At 40.8% G+C, this 19,708-nt stretch overlaps 1 protein-coding gene across 2 annotated transcripts in view; it reads right to left on the bottom strand.

Moving 5' to 3' along the window:
- rassf4a (Ras association domain family member 4a) overlaps window positions 1-19,708 on the bottom strand; it is a 79,607-nt gene that overhangs the window by 56,561 nt on the left and 3,338 nt on the right. The window lies entirely within an intron of this gene.

The raw sequence follows: 19,708 nt of genomic DNA, 5'->3' as shown, positions 1-19,708 counted from the left end.
CTCCTTTGAGGCACACATTAAAAGCGTTACTAAAACGGCCTTCTTTCATCCCCGTAATATCGCTAAAATTCGCTCCATTCTGTCCACTAAAGACGCTGAGATCATTATCCATGCGTTTGTTACGTCTCGCCTCGACTACTGTAACGTATTATTTTCGGGTCTCCCCATGTCTAGCATTAAAAGATTACAGTTGGTACAAAATGCGGCTGCTAGACTTTTGACAAGAACAAGAAAGTTTGATCACATTACGCCTGTACTGGCTCACCTGCACTGGCTTCCTGTGCACTTAAGATGTGACTTTAAGGTTTTACTACTTACGTATAAAATACTACACGGTCTAGCTCCATCCTATCTTGCCGATTGTATCGTACCATATGTCCCGGCAAGAAATCTGCGTTCAAAGGACTCCGGCTTATTAGTGATTCCCAAAGCCCAAAAAAAGTCTGCGGGCTATAGAGCTTTTTCATTTCGGGCTCCAGTACTCTGGAATGCCCTCCCGGTAACAGTTCGAGATGCCACCTCAGTAGAAGCATTTAAGTCTCACCTTAAAACTCATTTGTATACTCTAGCCTTTAAATAGACTCCCTTTTTAGACCAGTTGATCTGCCGTTACTTTTCTTTTTCTCCTATGTCCCACTCTCCCTTGTGGAGGGGGTCCGGTCCGATCCGGTGGCCATGTACTGCTTGCCTGTGTATCGGCTGGGGACATCTCTGCGCTGCTGATCCGCCTCCGCTTGGGATGGTTTCCTGCTGGCTCCGCTGTGAACGGGACTCTCGCTGCTGTGTTGGATCCGCTTTGGACTGGACTCTCGCGACTGTGTTGGATCCATTATGGATTGAACTTTCACAGTATCATGTTAGACCCGCTCGACATCCATTGCTTTCCTCCTCTCCAAGGTTCTCATAGTCATCATTGTCACCGACGTCCCACTGGGTGTGAGTTTTCCTTGCCCTTATGTGGGCCTACCGAGGATGTCGTAGTGGTTTGTGCAGCCCTTTGAGACACTAGTGATTTAGGGCTATATAAGTAAACATTGATTGATTGATTGATTGATTGATAAGTATTGTCAAATTATACAGTATATATTTTTAAATCAGATTAATCACGCTTTTGAATTTGGATTAACGATGATTAATCACATGTTCCGATTTAACTTAAAAACGATCCCAAAATTTTGACACAAATGCAATTTTATAGTAAGAATGTCATCCTTAAAATGTTTTACTTGAATGCCTGATAGTGGTGTAAAAGTTAGCATTAACGATTCTATTTATTCGTTATTTATGGTTGCTGATACGATTCAGGGACCATCTAATTTTTTTTATGAACGATACAATTTGAAACTATTTGGTGAGTTAAAAATCGATTCAGTAACCTTTTCGCAAAAAAAAAAAAAAATCAAGCAGTCTGACAGAGAAATAAATAGTGGATATTGGATGCTGTAGGCAAAGTTTCCTATATTCCGGTCATTTCTTGTCAGGGAATTTAAAAAAAAATAAATGGATAAGCACAAACAAGTAAACAACAATTAATGGCCAATACATTCACATTGTATTTGAATAAAGTGCAACCAACACTATAGGTTAAATTAACAAGAGTAAATACTTTCTGTTCTCATTTTCAATATTCAAGCAATTTTCAATAAAAGTACAGTAACCAACATTTTTTGAGTAAATTTACCTGCTAAATAAAGTTCCCTGACCCGACCATACTGTATCTGCTTTCCGCCCTGGCGTCACCGATGACCGACAGCATCGCAGGTGTGCAGAAATGTGTACTTTTGTAGGTCCCCTCATCTATAGCCCCCTACGTCAATCTCTTCTTTTTAATTATTTCTCATCAAATAACTTTTCACTGGCTGGAGTTGTTGAAGCTTCATTTTCCATCCATCCATCCATCCATCATCTTCTGCTTATCCGAGGTCGGGTCGCGGGGGCAGCAGCCTAAGCAGGGAAGCCCAGACTTCCCTCTCTCCAGCCACTTCGTCTAGCTCTTCCCGGGGGATCCCGAGGCGTTCCCAGGCCAGCCGGGAGACATAGTCTTCCCAACGTGTCCAGGGTCTTCCCCGTGGCCTCCTACCAGCTGGACGTGCCCTAAACACATCCCTAGGGAGGCGTTCGGGTGGCATCCTAACCAGATGCCCGAACCACCTCATCTGGCTCCTCTCGATGTGAAGGAGCAGCGGCTTTACTTAGAGTTCCCCCCGGATGGCAGAGCTTCTCACCCTATCTCTAAGGGAGAGCCCCGCCACCCGGCAGAGGAAACTCATTTCGGCCGCTTGTACCCATGATCTTATCCTTTCGGTCATGACCCGAAGCTCATGACCATAGGTGAGGATGGGAACGTAGATCGACCGGTAAATTGAGAGCTTTGCCTTCCGGCTCAGCTCCTTCTTCACCACAACGGATCGGTACAACGTCCGCATTACTGAAGACGCCGCACCGATCCGCCTGTCGATCTCACGATCCACTCTTCCCCCACTCGTGAACAAGACTCCTAGGTACTTGAACTCCTCCACTTGGGGCAGGGTCTCCTCCCCAACCCGGAGATGGCACTCCACCCTTTTCCGGGCAAGAACCATGGACTCCGACTCGGAGGTGCTGATTCTCATTCCGGTCGCTTCACACTCGGCTGCGAACCGATCCATTTTGTGTTCCGGAAATTGCTGCATCGCCATAACTTGCTTCGCTGTCCGTTTTGTCGGTCCCGTCTTTTGTGCCTAAAAGTTAAGTTATGGCTTTATATTGTGTTGTTTTGTTTGTATTTGTTTTGGCTCTTGCAATCGTGTTGGAGCTGAAAGTTTTTGTGGTGTAATTAATGATATTGTCTTGTGGCGTTTGCTTTTCTATTGACCTTCCTCAACCACAGTAGATATATCCGCCATTTTTGTTTTAATGACGTCTGAGACGAGAAAAATAGACTTGATTGATTGGAAATGTTATTAGTAGATTTCACAGTTCAGTACATATTCCGTACAATTGAACACTAAATGGTAACACCCGAATAAGTTTTTCAACTTGTTTAAGTCGGGGTCCACGTTTATCAATTCATGTTACAAATATATACTATCAACATAATACAGTCATCACACAAGTTAATCATCATAGTATGTACATTGAATTATTTACATTATTTACAATCCGGGGGGTGGGATGAGGAGCTTTGGATGATATCAGAACTCCAGTCATCAACAATTGCATCAACAGAGAAATGTGGACATTGAAACAGTGTAGGTCTTATTTAGTAGGATATTTACAGCCAGCAGAGAACATAGTGAGTTCACATAGCATAAGAACAAGTATATACATTAGAAGTACATGTGAGTTGTTTATAATCCGGGGAGATGGGATGTGAATGGAGGAGGGTATTAGTAAAGTGTTGAAGTTGCCTGGAGGTGTTGTTTTAGAGCGGTTTTGAAGGAATATAGATACTTTTAATATACTTTTATACCTGTTGGGAGTGCATTCCACATTGATGTGGCATAGAAAGAGAATGAGTTAAAACCTTTGTTAGATCGAAATCTGGGTTTAACGTGGTTTGTGGAGCTCCCCCTGGTGTTGTGGTTCTGGCGGTCATTTACGTTAAGGAAGTAGTTTGACATGTACTTCGGTATCAAGGAGGTGTAGCGGATTTTATAGACTAGGCTCAGTGCAAGTTGTTTTACTCCGTCCTCCACCCTGAGCCAGCCCACTTTGGAGAAGTGGGTTGGATTGAGGTGTGATCTGGGGTGGAGGTCTAAAAGTAACCGGATTAGCTTATTCTGGGATGTTTGGAGTCTAGATTTGAGGGTTTTGGAGGTGCTGGGGTACCAGGAGGTGCAAGCGTAATCGAAGAAGGGTTGAATGAGAGCATGATTAATTTGCATATATACAGGATTAATGTGTTAACTTTTTTGGATTAATCACATGATTTAACTCATTATTTTTGACAGCCCTAATTCATATACAATAATTTATGTTGTCATATGCTTGGTAAACTAAGATACAACTATTTTGTGCATGTATTTGAATAATTAAATCAGACTCATTTTAAAGGCCTCAGTTTATAATTTGTTTTCTACATCTAAAACACTTCCTTGTGGTCTATATCAGGGTTCCCCAACATGTTTTCCACCAGGGACCGGTCTAATATATGCAATATTTTCACAGACCGGCTTTCTACGTGTGGCAGATAAAAACAGACAAAAATTAGCCTTTGGCTACAATCTGGCTCATTAACATTTTATATTTCCATTAATGTGCAGTGTCCTATGTACTATAATAAAGGAGTTGTAATATAGATCTGTTAACAAACTTATTGGTGTGTTTAGTGGGACATGCAAAACTTAAGTCGGAGAAAATGCGGTAGTTTATAAATAATTATTCTTTATGTGTGGCCCGGTAGCAAATACGTCCCAGACACGTACCGATCCCTGGACCGATACTTGGGACAACTGGTCTACATACTGTAACATGTAACAGTGGCACTTTTGTCAAAATCATACACAGAGTTTGTTTCACAGACCATCTTCAAGCAGCTCTTCAGAATTTCCTGTTTTGTGGGCAGTCTTATTTAAGTGCCAAAGCCCTGCCCCAAGCAAAGTCCCTTTACATTATGAGAGACAAGAAGACAGATGTGTTTTTTTAAGCCGATCTATAAACTATAAACTATAAAGTGCGCTTCCAGTGAAGTCACAGGCAGGTCCTCCATTCCGCCCATGAGGCCAATAAATAACCATCCAAAAACCGCCAACAATACTCAATTTAAATTTTCTAACCTGAATATTAACCAAGTATTAGTGATATTGTATTTATCAGCGCTAACGCAGACAAAGTATTTATAGCGGCGCCGTGTTCAGAGAGAGCTATCAAGCTTGTGCTGCTATTGATGTCATTAGGTGATGAACTGCTTTCTCGCCTTGTAGCTCGTGAAAGTTTATTCTAGATCAGGGGTCCCCAAACTTTTTGTCTTTGACTCGGGGGCCGCATTGGGATAAAAAAAATTTGCCCAGGGGCCGGGCTGTGTGTATGCGTATATATATATATATATATATATATATATATATATATATATATATATATATATATATATATATATATATATATATATATATATATATATATATCAGGGGTCGGCAACCCGTGGCTCTTTAGCGCCGCTCTAGTGGCTCTCTTGAGCTATTTCAAAAATATATGAAAAAAATGGAAATGATGAGGGGAAAAAACATATTTTTTGTTTTAATATGGTTTCTGCAAAAAAAAAAAAAATGTTTTTTTTTGTGAGATCGACAGGCGGATCGGTGCGGCGTCTTCAGTAATGCGGACGTTGTATCGATCCGTTGTGGTGAAGAAGGAGCTGAGCCGGAAGGCAAAGCTCTCAATTTACAGGTCGATCTACGTTCCCATCCTCACCTATGGTCATGAGCTTTGGGTCATGACCGAAAGGATAAGATCACGGGTACAAGCGGCCGAAATGAGTTTCCTCCGCCGTGTGGCGGGGCTCTCCCTTAGAGATAGGGTGAGAAGCTCTGCCATCCGGGAGGAACTCAAAGTAAAGCCGCTGCTTCTTCACATCGAGAGGAGCCAGATGAGGTGGTTCGGGCATCTGGTCAGGATGCCACCCGAACGCCTCCCTAGGGAGGTGTTTAGGGCACGTCCAACCGGTAGGAGGCCACGGGGAAGACCCAGGACACGTTGGGAAGACTATGTCTCCCGGCTGGCCTGGGAATGCCTCGGGATCCCCCGGGAAGAGCTAGACGAAGTGGCTGGGGAGAGGGAAGTTTGGGTTTCCCTGCTTAGGCTGTTGCCCCCGCGACCCGACCTCGGATAAGCGGAAGATGATGGATGGATGGTTTCTGCAGGACAAACATGACACACACCTCCCTAGTTGCTATAAAGCACACTGTTTATATTAAAGGCCTACTGAAATTATATTTTTTTTAATTTAAACGGGGATAGCAGGTCCATTCTATGTGTCATACTTTATCATTTTGCGATATTACCATATTTTTGCTGAAATAATTTAGTAGAGAACAACGACGATAAAGTTCGCAACTTTTGGTCGCTAATAAAAAAGTCTAGCCTGTACCGGAAGTAGCAGACGATGTGCGCGTGACGTCACCGGTTTGAGGGATCCTCACATTGTTTATAATGTGAGGCACCAGCAGTAAGAGCAATTCGGACCGAGAAAGCAACGATTTCCCCATCAATTTGAGCGAGGATGAAAGATTCGTGGATGAGGAAAGTTAGAGTCAAGCACTTAAAAAAAAAGAAAGAAAAGGCAACGGCTCCAGGCGGCGGCAGTGGACACATTAACCAGGATAATTCTGGAAAATCCCTAATCCGCTTATTGTGTTAATAGTATTTTAGTGAGATCATAAAGTCATACCTGAAAGTCGGATGGCTGCGGTGAACGCCAGTGTCTCACAGCTGCCTTTATGAGCTGCAGTATGAGGTAGTGAAATCCACTCAAGTCTCCGGTAAGAGCCGACTTAATATCACAATTTTACCATCCAAAAACTTGCTGGTTGACGTAGAGAAACTTATTCGCTTGACCGCTCTGTGTTAAAGCTTCACAACAAACAAAGAAACACCGGCTGTGTTTTGGTTGCTAAAGGCTAGATGCAATCCACCGCTTTCCACCAACAGCATTCTTATTTGACGTCTCCATTATTAATCGAACAAATTGCAAAAGATTTACCAACACAGATGTCCAAAATACTGTGTAATTGCGCGATGAAAAGAGACGACTTTTAGCCGTAAGTGAAGCTAGGCTAAAACGTCCTAAAATTGTAATTTAGTAAACTAAACCGGCCGTATTGGCATGTGTTGCAATGTTAAGACTTCATCATTAATATATAAACTATCAGACTGCGTGGTCGGTATAGTAGTGTGTTTCTGTAGGCCTTTAAACATGCTTCACTGATTCGAGAATTTGGCGAGCGCCGTTTTGTCCTACTAATTTTGGCGGTCCTTGAACTCACCGTAGTTTGTTTACATGTATAACCTTCTCCGACTTTCTAAGACGTGTTTTATGCCACGTCTTTTTCTGTCTCATTTTGTCCACTAAACTTATAACGTTGAGCATGAATGCACAAAGGTGAGTTTTGTTAAACACATTTGGTCACAGCATGACTGCAAGCTAATCGATGCTAACATGCTATTTAGGCTAGCTGTATGTACATATTGCATCATTATGCCTCATTTGGAGCTATATTTGAGCTCATTCAGTTTCTTTTAAGTCCTCTTGATTCAATTTATGTCTCATGACACACTATCTGTATGTAATATGGCTTTTAATTTTTTGCGGCTCCAGACGGATTTGTTTTTGTATTTTTGGTCCAATATGGCTCTTTCAACGTTTTGGGTTGCCGACCCCTGTGCATATATATACAGTATATATATATATATATATATATATATATATATATATATATATATATATATATATATATATGTGTATATATATATATATATATATATATATATATATATATATATATACATATATATATATATATGCACAGGGGTCGGCAACCCAAAATGCGCACATATATATATATATATATATATATATATATATATATATATATATATATATATATATATATATATATATATATATATATATGTGTGCACTAATTGACTAAAACATTGCGCACTTGCCGGCGTGAGTGCGATGATGTTACGTTATCGATGGGAAAATGCATTTTTAGACAATATGATATGCCTGAGTGGCTAGGAGACCCTGAGAGTAACAAGCGGTAGAAAATATACTAGAAAGGACAAATTAAAACAAAAAACTTGAGACTTCCCGTGGGCCAGATTTTGGAAGCTGGCGGGCTGTATTTGTAGTTTGGGAACCCCTGATCTAAACTTTACCGCTGCCGGGTATTTTCTTCTTCACTGTAATTGTAATATTTTCAGAATGTTTGTTTTATTTTTGGCCAAAGTAAGGCAACGAGAACAATCTGAAATTGTCTGTATTTTTTAGTTTTAATACCATGATTTTAATAGTCTGGCCCACAAGTGTGCAGATTTCCGTCCTTGTGACCCCTGAGCTCAAATGAGTTGGACACCCCTCATATACAGTATCACAGTATGTAAAAAAAAAAGGGCAGCAAGAAATAGAGAGTAGATCCAACAGAAAATAGACATTATAGACGAAGAGAGGTAGCTAACATAGTAGTGGTTGGACAAATAAAAAAAAAAAAATCAGACTTCCTGTGGACCAGATTTTGGACGCAGTTTTAAGACCCCTGTTCTAGCTAATTACTAATGTCCCTATCCTTGATAGCAGAAAGATGATGACATAATCCGAAAAGTTTGTCAACTTTGGCATTCAATTTAGACCTGAGAATATCGAGGAATGCACAAAAAGACACTTGGTTCCAACCCCTTTTTTTTCCTTTGCGATGATTATGAGTCATTCTTCAACTAAACGGGAATATGTGAACATCTTATCAGTCGGCATCCAAATGACAGCAGACATTGTCTGCAGTGAGTATACAGTAGTAATCAGGGATGTTGTTGAAGGAAAAGGGCTTCACAAGCCACGGTTCAGAGCCCACATAAGGGCAAGGAAAAACTCACAACCCAGTGTATATATAACCTTAATGGAGGTGTTTAGATGTTTTTAAGGGGATTACAGGCAGAATAGAGCTGCTTGTTAAATGCATAAAAAAAAGAAAAACATATGTGCGCTTGTCTTACATAAAATTGTGAATGACCATCCATCCATCCATTTTCTACCGCTTATTCCCTTTCGGGGTCGCGGGGGGCGCTGGCGCCTATCTCAGCTACAATCGGGCGGAAGGCGGGGTACACCCTGGACAAGTCGCCACCTCATCGCAGGGCCAACACAGATAGACAGACAACATTCACACTCACATTCACACACTAGGGCCAATTTAGTGTTGCCAATCAACCTATCCCCAGGTGCATGTCTTTGGAAGTGGGAGGAAGCCGGAGTACCCGGAGGGAACCCACGCATTCACGGGGAGAACATGCAAACTCCACACAGAAAGATCCCGAGCCTGGATTCGAACCCAGGACTGCAGGACCTTCGTATTGTGAGGCAGACGCACTAACCCCTCTGCCACCGTGAAGCCTGTGAATGACCAGCAAAATTCCAAATAAAGTGCAGTTCCTTTTAAAGTCCCATTTCTGGGTCTATGTTTATCATCACACATTTTGCAAACCCATTAGCAGTAAGATGCTCACTGAGGCTGACGTCTCACAAGAGTTGCAGACGTCTCCTGTGATGTCATGCAAAAAGAATGTTTTGAACTTCCAAGTTTGTTTTTTTTCCCCCCAGAAACTCCAAATTGTTTGACATTTGGGTCCATACACTCTGGAGGTTCCCCTGTATTTTTCGACTCATGCTGAAACGTGAAATTCCTCTCCAGCCAAGAAGTTCTGATGCTTCACTGTGGTTATGGTCATCTTCTGGTGATGCACTCTGTGGTTTTTGCGTCATACATACATACTTTTTTGGATTTGTGGTTAAAACTTAAATGCTGGTTTCGGCTGATCCAACATGCTTTTAGGAGACCAGAGGGCTATTGAGGGAAATGTACCTCGGCTATAGGTACCGATAAAGCAAATTAGCTTCTTTATCGATTGAAGTAGTTTGGTTTTACAGTAATGATGTCGCACCTTTTTGCAGCATCCCAAGAAGGAAAGTGCTCCAGGGAATTTCCGGGTGTGGAAAGCCCGGCTCTGCGAGTGCGGGGGAGGAGCACGAGGGTATAAAGAGCGGCGTGGGGTTCAAGAGCTCATTGTCCAAGCTCCGTCAGTATTCAAGCATGAAGTTCAATCCTCAGTTTGTTTGCAGGCTCATCTTACTGGCAGCTTGCTGTGTGCTGAACACAGGTGAGAACAGCTTGTGTGTTTGCACTGTATAGCGGTTTATATTTGTCTCTGCATGTGTGACTTTAATCTGTGTTACTCGGCACATAGTGAACCTGTAATCTCGTTATTGTGTTTGTGCAGACAGCACGTTTGTTCCGGGAAGATGTTTGTGTCCTGAGACGCAAGTGGCGGTGCGGGGCAGACTGAAGGAGCTCAATGTGTATCCCAAGAGCCCTAACTGTCACAAGGTCACTGTTATGTAGGTATCTGCTCAAACACACACACACACACACACACACACCCTCGGTGATCTAACATGTGCGCTTGTATGTGTTTTACAGAGTGACACTGAAGCACAACAATGAGCCCGTGTGTCTGAGTCCAGATGCACCAATGGGGAAACAGTTGACAAAATGCTGGAAGAGGTAAGATGACATACAGTTAAGCACTACAATGATAGCTGGAAATGGCAAAAGAGTGTAAAAAAAAAATCATACATAAAAATATAGGTAAAATAATGTCATTCATTTTAAAAAGTCTCATGTCTGGAATCTTCAATAATTATATTTCTCGATAAAAGCATAGGCAATGTTCAAAATGTATAGTTGACCAGAAAGTGCGACATCACTGTTTCTCAAAGTGCATGCAGTTTGCAGACCACTTCTGGACTACAAAACACTCCAATGTGGTCTGTACTTTGTCATTCTTTATCAAATTTTAGGCCCATCGCATAATTGTTAATATGCTAAGAATTCAGAATACAGTGATGATAAAGCTATTTGTGTGTAGAAAGTCTCTACTGACCTGTTTTATGCATATTTTGAAAGCAGGTGGTCCGCATTTATTATTTTGTATTGGTCACCTCGTCTGTTTAAACCTCTACTCTAGATAATAAAAGTTACCAGGATTATAGAACAGTGCAAAATATTGAGTTTCCTCTAAAACATTTCTAATAAAATCAGGAATATCTACAACAAATGTCATTCATTTCTCAGACATAACAAATAAACAAATAAATACAAGCCTCTACTCAAAATTTGGTTCATGTCGGGCTTGATTATGTGTACGAGTACAAAATACAACTACAACTTAAGGCATAAACACACAAGGACATTTATAGTGTCCTAAAAAGGCTTTTATAAGCCTGGACTCAGTCAACCCCCACAGTAATCCTTCAATATAGGTTAGAAATGAATGTTGACCTCCATAAATAATAACACATATGCATTACTTGCACTGCATTAGGTCAAAGGTCAAAAATGTTTTGTAAATGCAGTAGATAACATGTGGCATTTTTCAAAGTAATAGTCTCGGTGTCAGCGTACTTAAGCCGTAGGTTAGAGTCGTTAACTACACACATTTATGTCATTTTTTTTTAGGTCTAACTCTTTGGGTCGCAACGTGAAAAATTGTTTGAGGAGGAGGAGAAGGAGGACAGGTCAGCGCCAGCACTCACGACACCGCGGGAGAGTGTCGATTAAACGTCAGTAGTGACACAAAGCCACCGTCCTGGAAAGGAGTGTTTTGTTTTTGGACTTTGAGATCAAGACCCACTCATAAAGAAGAGAATGACACTTTTACACCAAGTGTGACTTTTCCTAAGATTCTGCTGTTTGGGCTTGAAATAATGATGTTTTTGTATTTTTTTTAAGCTTCAGCAGGTTTTATTTATATGCGCATATGTTGTTAAGAAGCCCTGGAGGCTACATGTTAAAACAATCTTTAAACCACTAATATGTGTTTAGACGTCTGTGTGCACTCGAAACACTGCAAGTTATTTATTTTGGCAGCAACAATTTAGACTTGTTTTTTAATAAACAACTTTCACAGTGCGTTTGAGTGTCATTTATTGAGATGTATTTGCTTTAAACCTGAATGATGGCATGGGAGTAATTCTTTCTCGGCAGGAAGAGAGAGGTCATACGACCTCAGCTTTAATTAATAAACCACAGGATGTGAGTTACTGGAAGGGGAACGCTTTTCAACATCTGAAAGTGACTTAGATTACATCGAGGGTTGACACCTTATTGTGTTTACAAATCATGTCATCAGATCATGTTACAGATTTTATAGATAACGTTGTTAGTTACTGCAAGTAACATTCATGTATAGGCAAACACTCATTCATTTTTGCTATAATCCTCCTAAAGGAAAGTGAAGAATTAAAATCCGTGTTGTAACCTGCCTTATTTTCCATGTGCAAACTGATCGCTGTGATATGCAGAGATGTTGCGAAACTGTCTCCAGCCATTGCCAAGAGCACAGGGTGGTAGCAAACGGAAAGTGAAAGTCAGCTGGTCAACAATGTTTTTTTTTGTTAAAGGTTTGGCAGAACTTGGGGACTTTGGACCTCTAGTTGAAACAGCCATCTGTTTATCTTTGACAGGTTTATAGTGACTAAGTCAGGCCTCAAAAGTCCAACAAGTTGAGTTTTTTTTCTACATTTTTTGAAAAATATTTCACACTTCATCATGAGTACGAGGACATGCAAACCTTATATATTCCATCCATCCATTTTCTACCGCTTATTCCCTTTCGGGGTCGCGGGGGGCGCTGGCGCCTATCTCAGCTACAATTGGGCGGAAGGCGGGGTACACCCTGGACAAGTCGCCACCTCATCGCAGTTTAATTTGTGATGGCATCACAGAATGGTACCAGTGAGGACGAGAGAAACATTGTGAGTGTATGACTTAACAGTTTAGTATAAGGCTGCATTAAAAAAATTGTGTTCACAAATGATTACATCTTTTAAAAATGAAACAATCGCATTATGATTAATCATAGGTTATTACTTGAGTGCATAATATAATATACATTTGAAAAAAAACAATACTTGGACACAAATGCAATGTTATAATCAGTATGACAAACAGGAGTATTTTTTAAAATGTTTTACTTGAATGTGTGTCATTTATTTGCTCAAAACCTGCTAAAAGTTATATCTAAAATCCAGTCCATGAATTGATTCACGTGGACCCCAACTTAAACAAGTTGAAAAACTTATTCGGGTGTTTCCATTTAGTGGTCAATTGTACGGAATATATACTGTATTGTGCAATCTACTAATACACGTTTCAATCAATCAATCTAAGTCAGGGTGAATTTTAAATAATAAATGATAAATGGGTTGTACTTGTATAGCGCTTTTCTACCTTCAAGGTACTCAAAGCGCTTTGACACTACTTCCACATTTACCCATTCACACACACATTCACACACTGATGGAGGGAGCTGCCATGCAAGGCGCCAACCAGCACCCATCAGGAGCAAGGGTGAAGTGTCTTGCTCAGGACACAACGGACATGACAAGTTGGTTGGTTCTAGGTGGGATTTGAACCAGTGACCCTCGGGTTGCGCACGGACACTCTCCCACTGCGCCACGCCGTCCCCAGTGAAGTGAAATTTTGAAATTTTGAAGTGAAATTTGCCAGCAAGAACACCTGGGAGTTCCCTCATTCATCTTTGCACTGACATAATCACTGACTGTGTAAACAACCTGCATCGCCTTTCAGCTAACCATCCACGGTTATCGTAAAGAGGCATACTGTATTAAAAAGTACCACACACTAGGTGTGGTGAAATTACTCTCTGCATTTGACCCTCGTTCCACCCCCTGGGAGGTGAGGGGAGCAGTGAGCAGCAGCGGTGGCCACGCTCGGGAATCATTTTTGGTGATTTAACCCCCAATTCCATCCCTTGATGCTGAGTCCCAAGCTTTGAGGTAATGGGTCACATTTTTATAGTCTTTGATTTGAACTCACAACCTTCCAGTCTCAGGACGGGCATTCTAACCGCAAGGCCACTGAACAGGTCTGTATGTGATTAATCTGCGTATATATAAATGATTACAGCCATCTTTTTTTGTGATTAACAGATCCACCCTGCTGATGGCAGATTAATTAATTGACTATATTTTGACTTGTCTTTATTACATGCCTGTTTGTACTTGTATAAGCAAGCATTCCTTTTTTTTTTTTTAACTTGGTGGATTATTATTATTAGGGCCCATTCAAGCGCAAAAGGCAACCTAGTGAATTTATGGCAGAATTCTGCAGCCCTATATCAATATGTTTAATAATCTTGCAAAGATAAATATGTTTTACCAAGAATATGCTAACACAAATAAATATATTACACACACCACATTACAGTCAGTCCTCTTCAAAGCATGAGTATTTTGACATCATTTCACTTTGATTTTGTTTTATAATGGAGTAGTTAACTTCTCTTAATGAGTGTAAAACAGTTTGGAATGTTCAAATGTTACCTAACACCTTTATGTACAGTTAATAGAGGTAATAAGAGAATTTTGTAGAGTTAATTATTATTTTACTGAGCGTCTAAATATTAACTCCAATAGTTATGGTTTTTGTCTTTTTATTTGTCTTTTTTTTTTTTTTGTGGGAAGTCACCACAGAATGGTAGTGTACCAATGATGGCAGAGAGCAGGGGGGAGAACATGCAAACTCCACACAGAAAGATCCCGAGCCTGGGATTGAACCCAGGACTGCAGGACCTTCGTATTGTAAGGCAGACGCACTAAACTCCTCTTCCAGCGTGAAGTCCCATATATATATATATATATATATATATATATATATATATATATATATATATATATATATATATATATATATATATATATATATATATATATATATATATATATATATATATACATATATATATATATATTAGGGGTGGGCAAATTAATGCGTTAATTACGAGTTAACTCATCAATCCATCAACGCCGACAATTATTTTATCGCGCATTTGCGTATGTTGTTTACATGCTTTTATTTTGTTAACGCCTTTTCTTATGAAGATGGCGGCACCCGGACGGGCTTCGGCGTGGAGGGGCTGTTGGTAAAGATGGAACATTTGGCAAAAATACCGGACAATTCTGCAAATTTCCTGGCTGGCTTACGGCGTGGTCACTCCGGGATCACTTACGACCGCCAGACAATTCTGGATGTGGATAGATCGGGCCGTTTTAGACTGAATGACGCGTGCTTGCTAGACCGGCTAGCTAGCATGGGAATACTTTGCCGGCTACATCCAGCGGCCTGTGAAGCAGCGGAGTATTTGTGTTGTCTGTCTATTTATGAATAATGCAGACGAGGAGTGTTGGCTGAGTTCTTAACGTTTGCTTTCAGAGCGTGCATATCACAACATACAAGATGCCGTCATGGCGACACACAACCTTTACCGGGCTACTGCGCATGCTCGTCACTCCTGTTGCATGCTGGGTAGGGTAGTTCTTTTTTCCCTGGCTCATAACATCACAATATAGTACCATGTATATACGTTCAGTTTATCAAAGCACCAAGCAAACAATCGGAAAATTCCCATCATATCAATTCCTAGATATGGTCATAATTATTTTAAGTGCACTACGCAGAATAAACACAACATTATTAATATTGCTACTACTGATAATTTAATCAAAAATTCCCTAAAACAGCCCACTACCTATAATATCGTTTTTTTAAACATAAGATCCCTGATAAAAAAAAATGTTCCTGCTGTTACCTCAGAAATTGCCTGTTCGGATGTTATGATTGTGGCTCAGAGATTTGTATGTAGATTATATTTATTTTACATAACAAACAGGATAACTTAAATACCCTGGCAGTGGAAATAAGCTTGAATGTTTGTATTTACATTTTTTCAGTTGATTTTCATAAAACATGCTATTTAACTGCTACTGTTTAACAAGGACTGATTTAAATTGTGTTTGCACAACAAATGTTTTGGCGCTTTTGTTCATGTGGGAGAATATTCCAATAAAGGTGCATTACACACTACTTTTGAATTCATTATTGGGCTTTGCGTATACAATGCAGTTAATCGGGATTAATCAGAGAAATAGTGCGATTAACTTCGATTGAAAATTTTAATCGTTGCCCAGCCCTATTATATATATATATATATATATATATACATATATATATATATATATATATATATATATATATATACACACATTATATCAACCATCAGTTGATTATATCACCCATCAGAGACAGAAACCCTTCATTTAACATAATGTCCTTTTTTGCTGCTTCAACACAGTAAAAGGTAAAGTGAAATAACTTAGTTGTTAACTATAGGTCAATAATGTGAAGTGAATTATATTTATATAGCGCTTTTCTCAAGTGACTCAAAGCGCTTTACATAGTGACACCAAATATCTAAATTACATTTAAACCTGTGTGGGTGGCACTGGGAGCAGGTGGGTAAAGTGTCTTGCCCAAGGACACAACGGCAGTGACTAGGATGGCACAAGCGGGAATCAAACCTGCAACCCTCAAGTTGCTGACACGGCCGCTCTACCAACCGAGCTATGCCGCCCCACAATGCTTGTCTTTCTCTCAGACAGACGGGGCTTTGCTCTCCGTAACACACGCACGCACGCATGCACACACCGCAAAATAAACTAACGTTACAATAAAAGCAAATTAGCCTTCACCTCAAGGACTGCGAGCGAGCTGAGCTTATATTTCTAGAACGTCAACGGGCTCATAGTGATATACCGGTATCTTCTCATATGACTGTGAGGTGTTTTATTATAACTTGGGGAGTGTCCTCTGCATTATGCTCACCTGCTAAACACCTTTCTGCTAACCCACACCGTCTCTCCTCTCTGCCTGCCTCTGCGTGAGCACTGACTCCATGCGCTCTGAATACTCACTGCTGATTGGCTGTTACCGCTCTGAGTATGCACTGCTGATTGGTTGTTACATGCGCTCTGAATACGCACTACTGATTGGCTGTTACTGCTCTGCGTGGAACCAATCAGACAAACAATCAAGACGGTGGTGTGGGTGGGACAATGCTGGGTGCTGCAGAGACGTACTGACAGAGGCAGAGGCAGTACGAAGCGTAGCAGCTTGTTAAGACTTTAGCTTAACACCAAATTAAAATGTAAATACATTTAATAAAGTCTAATACAAATAAGGCAAGAGGAGAAGTATCCTACACTTCTTTTTTGTAAAGTAAATCTGAACAGCCGATATGGGCATCTACAAAAACTATATGATTTGCCTGAGAAGCTGGACAGGACAAAAAAATAAATAAATAAATAATAATAATAATAATATATAGACATATATATATATATATATATATATATATATATATATATATATATATATATATATATATATATATATATATATATATATATATATATATATATATATATATATATATATATATATATATATCCATCCATTTTTTACCACTTATTCCTTTTGGGGTGGAGGGGGGCGCTGGTGTCTATATCAGCTACAATCGGGCGGAAGGCGGGGTACACCTTGGACAAGTCGCCACCTCATCACAGCGCATATATATGTATGTGTGTGTATATATATATATATATATATATGTCTTGATTTGATTATCCAGAGAATAGTGCTCGATACCGTGGTAGAGCGTAATATGTAGGTGTGGGAAAAATCACAAGACTACTTCATCTCTACAGAACTGTTTCATGAGGGGTTCCCTCAATCATCAGATTTATATATATATATATATATATATATATATATATATATATATATATATACATACATACATACATACACATACATACATACATACATACACATACATACATACATACATACACATACATATATATATGTTAGGTCAGGAAAAAACACAAGGGGCTATATCATCCCTACAAGCCCGTCAGCTGTGCGCGAAGCTAATGTGACGGGGGTAGCGACTCTGGACGCGCGCCAGACTCTTCCTCAGCTACAGTGTCTGTCGGACCTCCGGCGGCGGCGCGAAGCCCCAACCGCATAAGGCCATGATAAAGTCACATCAAAAGATACCATTATAGCTATATTGTTGAGTTGAGTTGAGTTTGAGTATCTCGAATAAAAATCTCTTTCTAAAATATATAAATATAGTCTGTATCCCTGGAATAGTTCGGGAACGCGCGCGTAGTTCTGTGCCTTGTTCAGTCAGCAGCAGCACTTCCGTGTTATTAACGATGTCAATGACACAAAATGTGGATTATTACGATCATGCTTTAATTGTCAAATATGTTGTTGGTGTAACATGTCCCCAATGTTGGTGTAACAATGGGGACGACGTGGCGTAGTTGGGAGAGTGGCCGTGCTAGCAACCTGAGGGTTCCTGGTTCGATCCCCACCTTCTAGTCACATCCGTTGTGTCCTTGAGCAAGACACTTCACCCTTGCTCCTGATGGGTAGTGGTTAGGGACTTGCATGGCAGCTCCTGCCATCAATGTGTGAATGGGTGAATGTGGAAATAGTGTCAAAGCGCTTTGAGTACCTTGAAGGTAGAAAAACCCTATACAAGTATAACCCATTTACCATTTATGTCACATTCCTACCCGACTAAAAACTTTTGATCATCTGTACTTGTATTCACATCGCTGCACAAGCTTCTCTATTGTATTCGGTGTCATGCTGCGGAGCGGTTAGTCAGCCTGCTATTTTCTGCAAAATACATTAATAACATCCTGTAATTTGGTTTATTATTTATTTCATCTTCTGATATATTATACATAACACCAATATAATGGGAAGAAAGTACAGAGTAGACACAATTCCATGTTAAGAATAAAAAGAACAAAACTTGATGCCACTGATGTTTATTTTCCTCAAGCTATGTACTAACATCACGTGAATTATATGTACAGACTTGGCATTGTACAACACTTGTGAATTTAGACTCATTTTATTAATGTCAAAAAAAGTTAGGGGATACAGAATATTTCAGCATATTTCTGTGCTGCGATAAAAGGTGTCCCCCACCTCTATTTTCCTTAATTAAAGGCCTACTGAAATTAGATTTTCTTATTTAAATGGGGATAGCAGGTCCATTCTATGTGTCATACTTGATCATTTTGCGATATTGCCATATTTTTGCTGAAAGGATTTAGTAGAGAACATCGACGATAAAGTTCGCAACTTTTGGTCGCTAATAAAAAAGCCTTGCCTTTACCGGAAGTGGCTGACAGTGTGCGCGTGACGTCACGGGTTGTAGGGCTCCTCACATTGTTTACAGTCATAGCCAGCAGCAGCTAGAGCTATTCGAACCGAGAAAGCGACAATTTCCCCATTAATTTGAGCGAGGATGAACGATTCGTGGATGAGGAAATTTAGAGTGAAAGACTACCAAAAAACTACCGGAATGAGAATCAGCACCTCCAAATCCGAGTCCATGGTTCTCTCCCGGAAAAGGGTGGAGTGCCATCTCCGGGTTGGGGAGGAGACCCTGCCCCAAGTGGAGGAGTTCGAGTACCTAGGAGTCTTGTTCACGAGTGAGGGAAGAGTGGATCGTGAGATCGACAGGCGGATCGGTGCGGCGTCTTCAGTAATGCGAACGTTGTATCGATCTGTTGTGGTGAAGAAGGAGCTGAGCCGGAAGGCAAAGCTCTCAATTTACCGGTCGATCTACGTTCCCATCCTCACCTATGGTCATGAGCTTTGGGTCATGACCGAAAGGATAAGATCACGGGTACAAGCGGCCGAAATGAGTTTCCTCCGCCGTGTGGCGGGTCTCTCCCTTAGAGATAGGGTGAGAAGCTCTGTCATCCGGGAGGAACTCAAAGTAAAGCCGCTGCTCCTCCACATCGAGAGGAGCCAGATGAGGTGGTTCGGGCATCTGGTCAGGATGCCACCCGAACGCCTCCCGAGGGAGGTGCTTAGGGCACGTCCAACCGGTAGGAGGCCACGGGGAAGACCCAGGACACGTTGGGAAGATTATGTCTCCCGGCTGGCCTGGGAACGCCTCGGGATCCCCTGGGAAGAGCTAGACGAAGTGGCTGGGGAGAGGGAAGTCTGGGTTTCCCTGCTTAGGCTGCTGCCCCCGCGACCCGACCTCGGATAAGCGGAAG

This window comes from Nerophis ophidion, linkage group LG09 (assembly GCF_033978795.1).
Source record: "Nerophis ophidion isolate RoL-2023_Sa linkage group LG09, RoL_Noph_v1.0, whole genome shotgun sequence".
NCBI lineage: Eukaryota > Metazoa > Chordata > Actinopteri > Syngnathiformes > Syngnathidae > Nerophis > Nerophis ophidion.
This window is presented reverse-complemented; position numbering and strand designations above follow the sequence as displayed.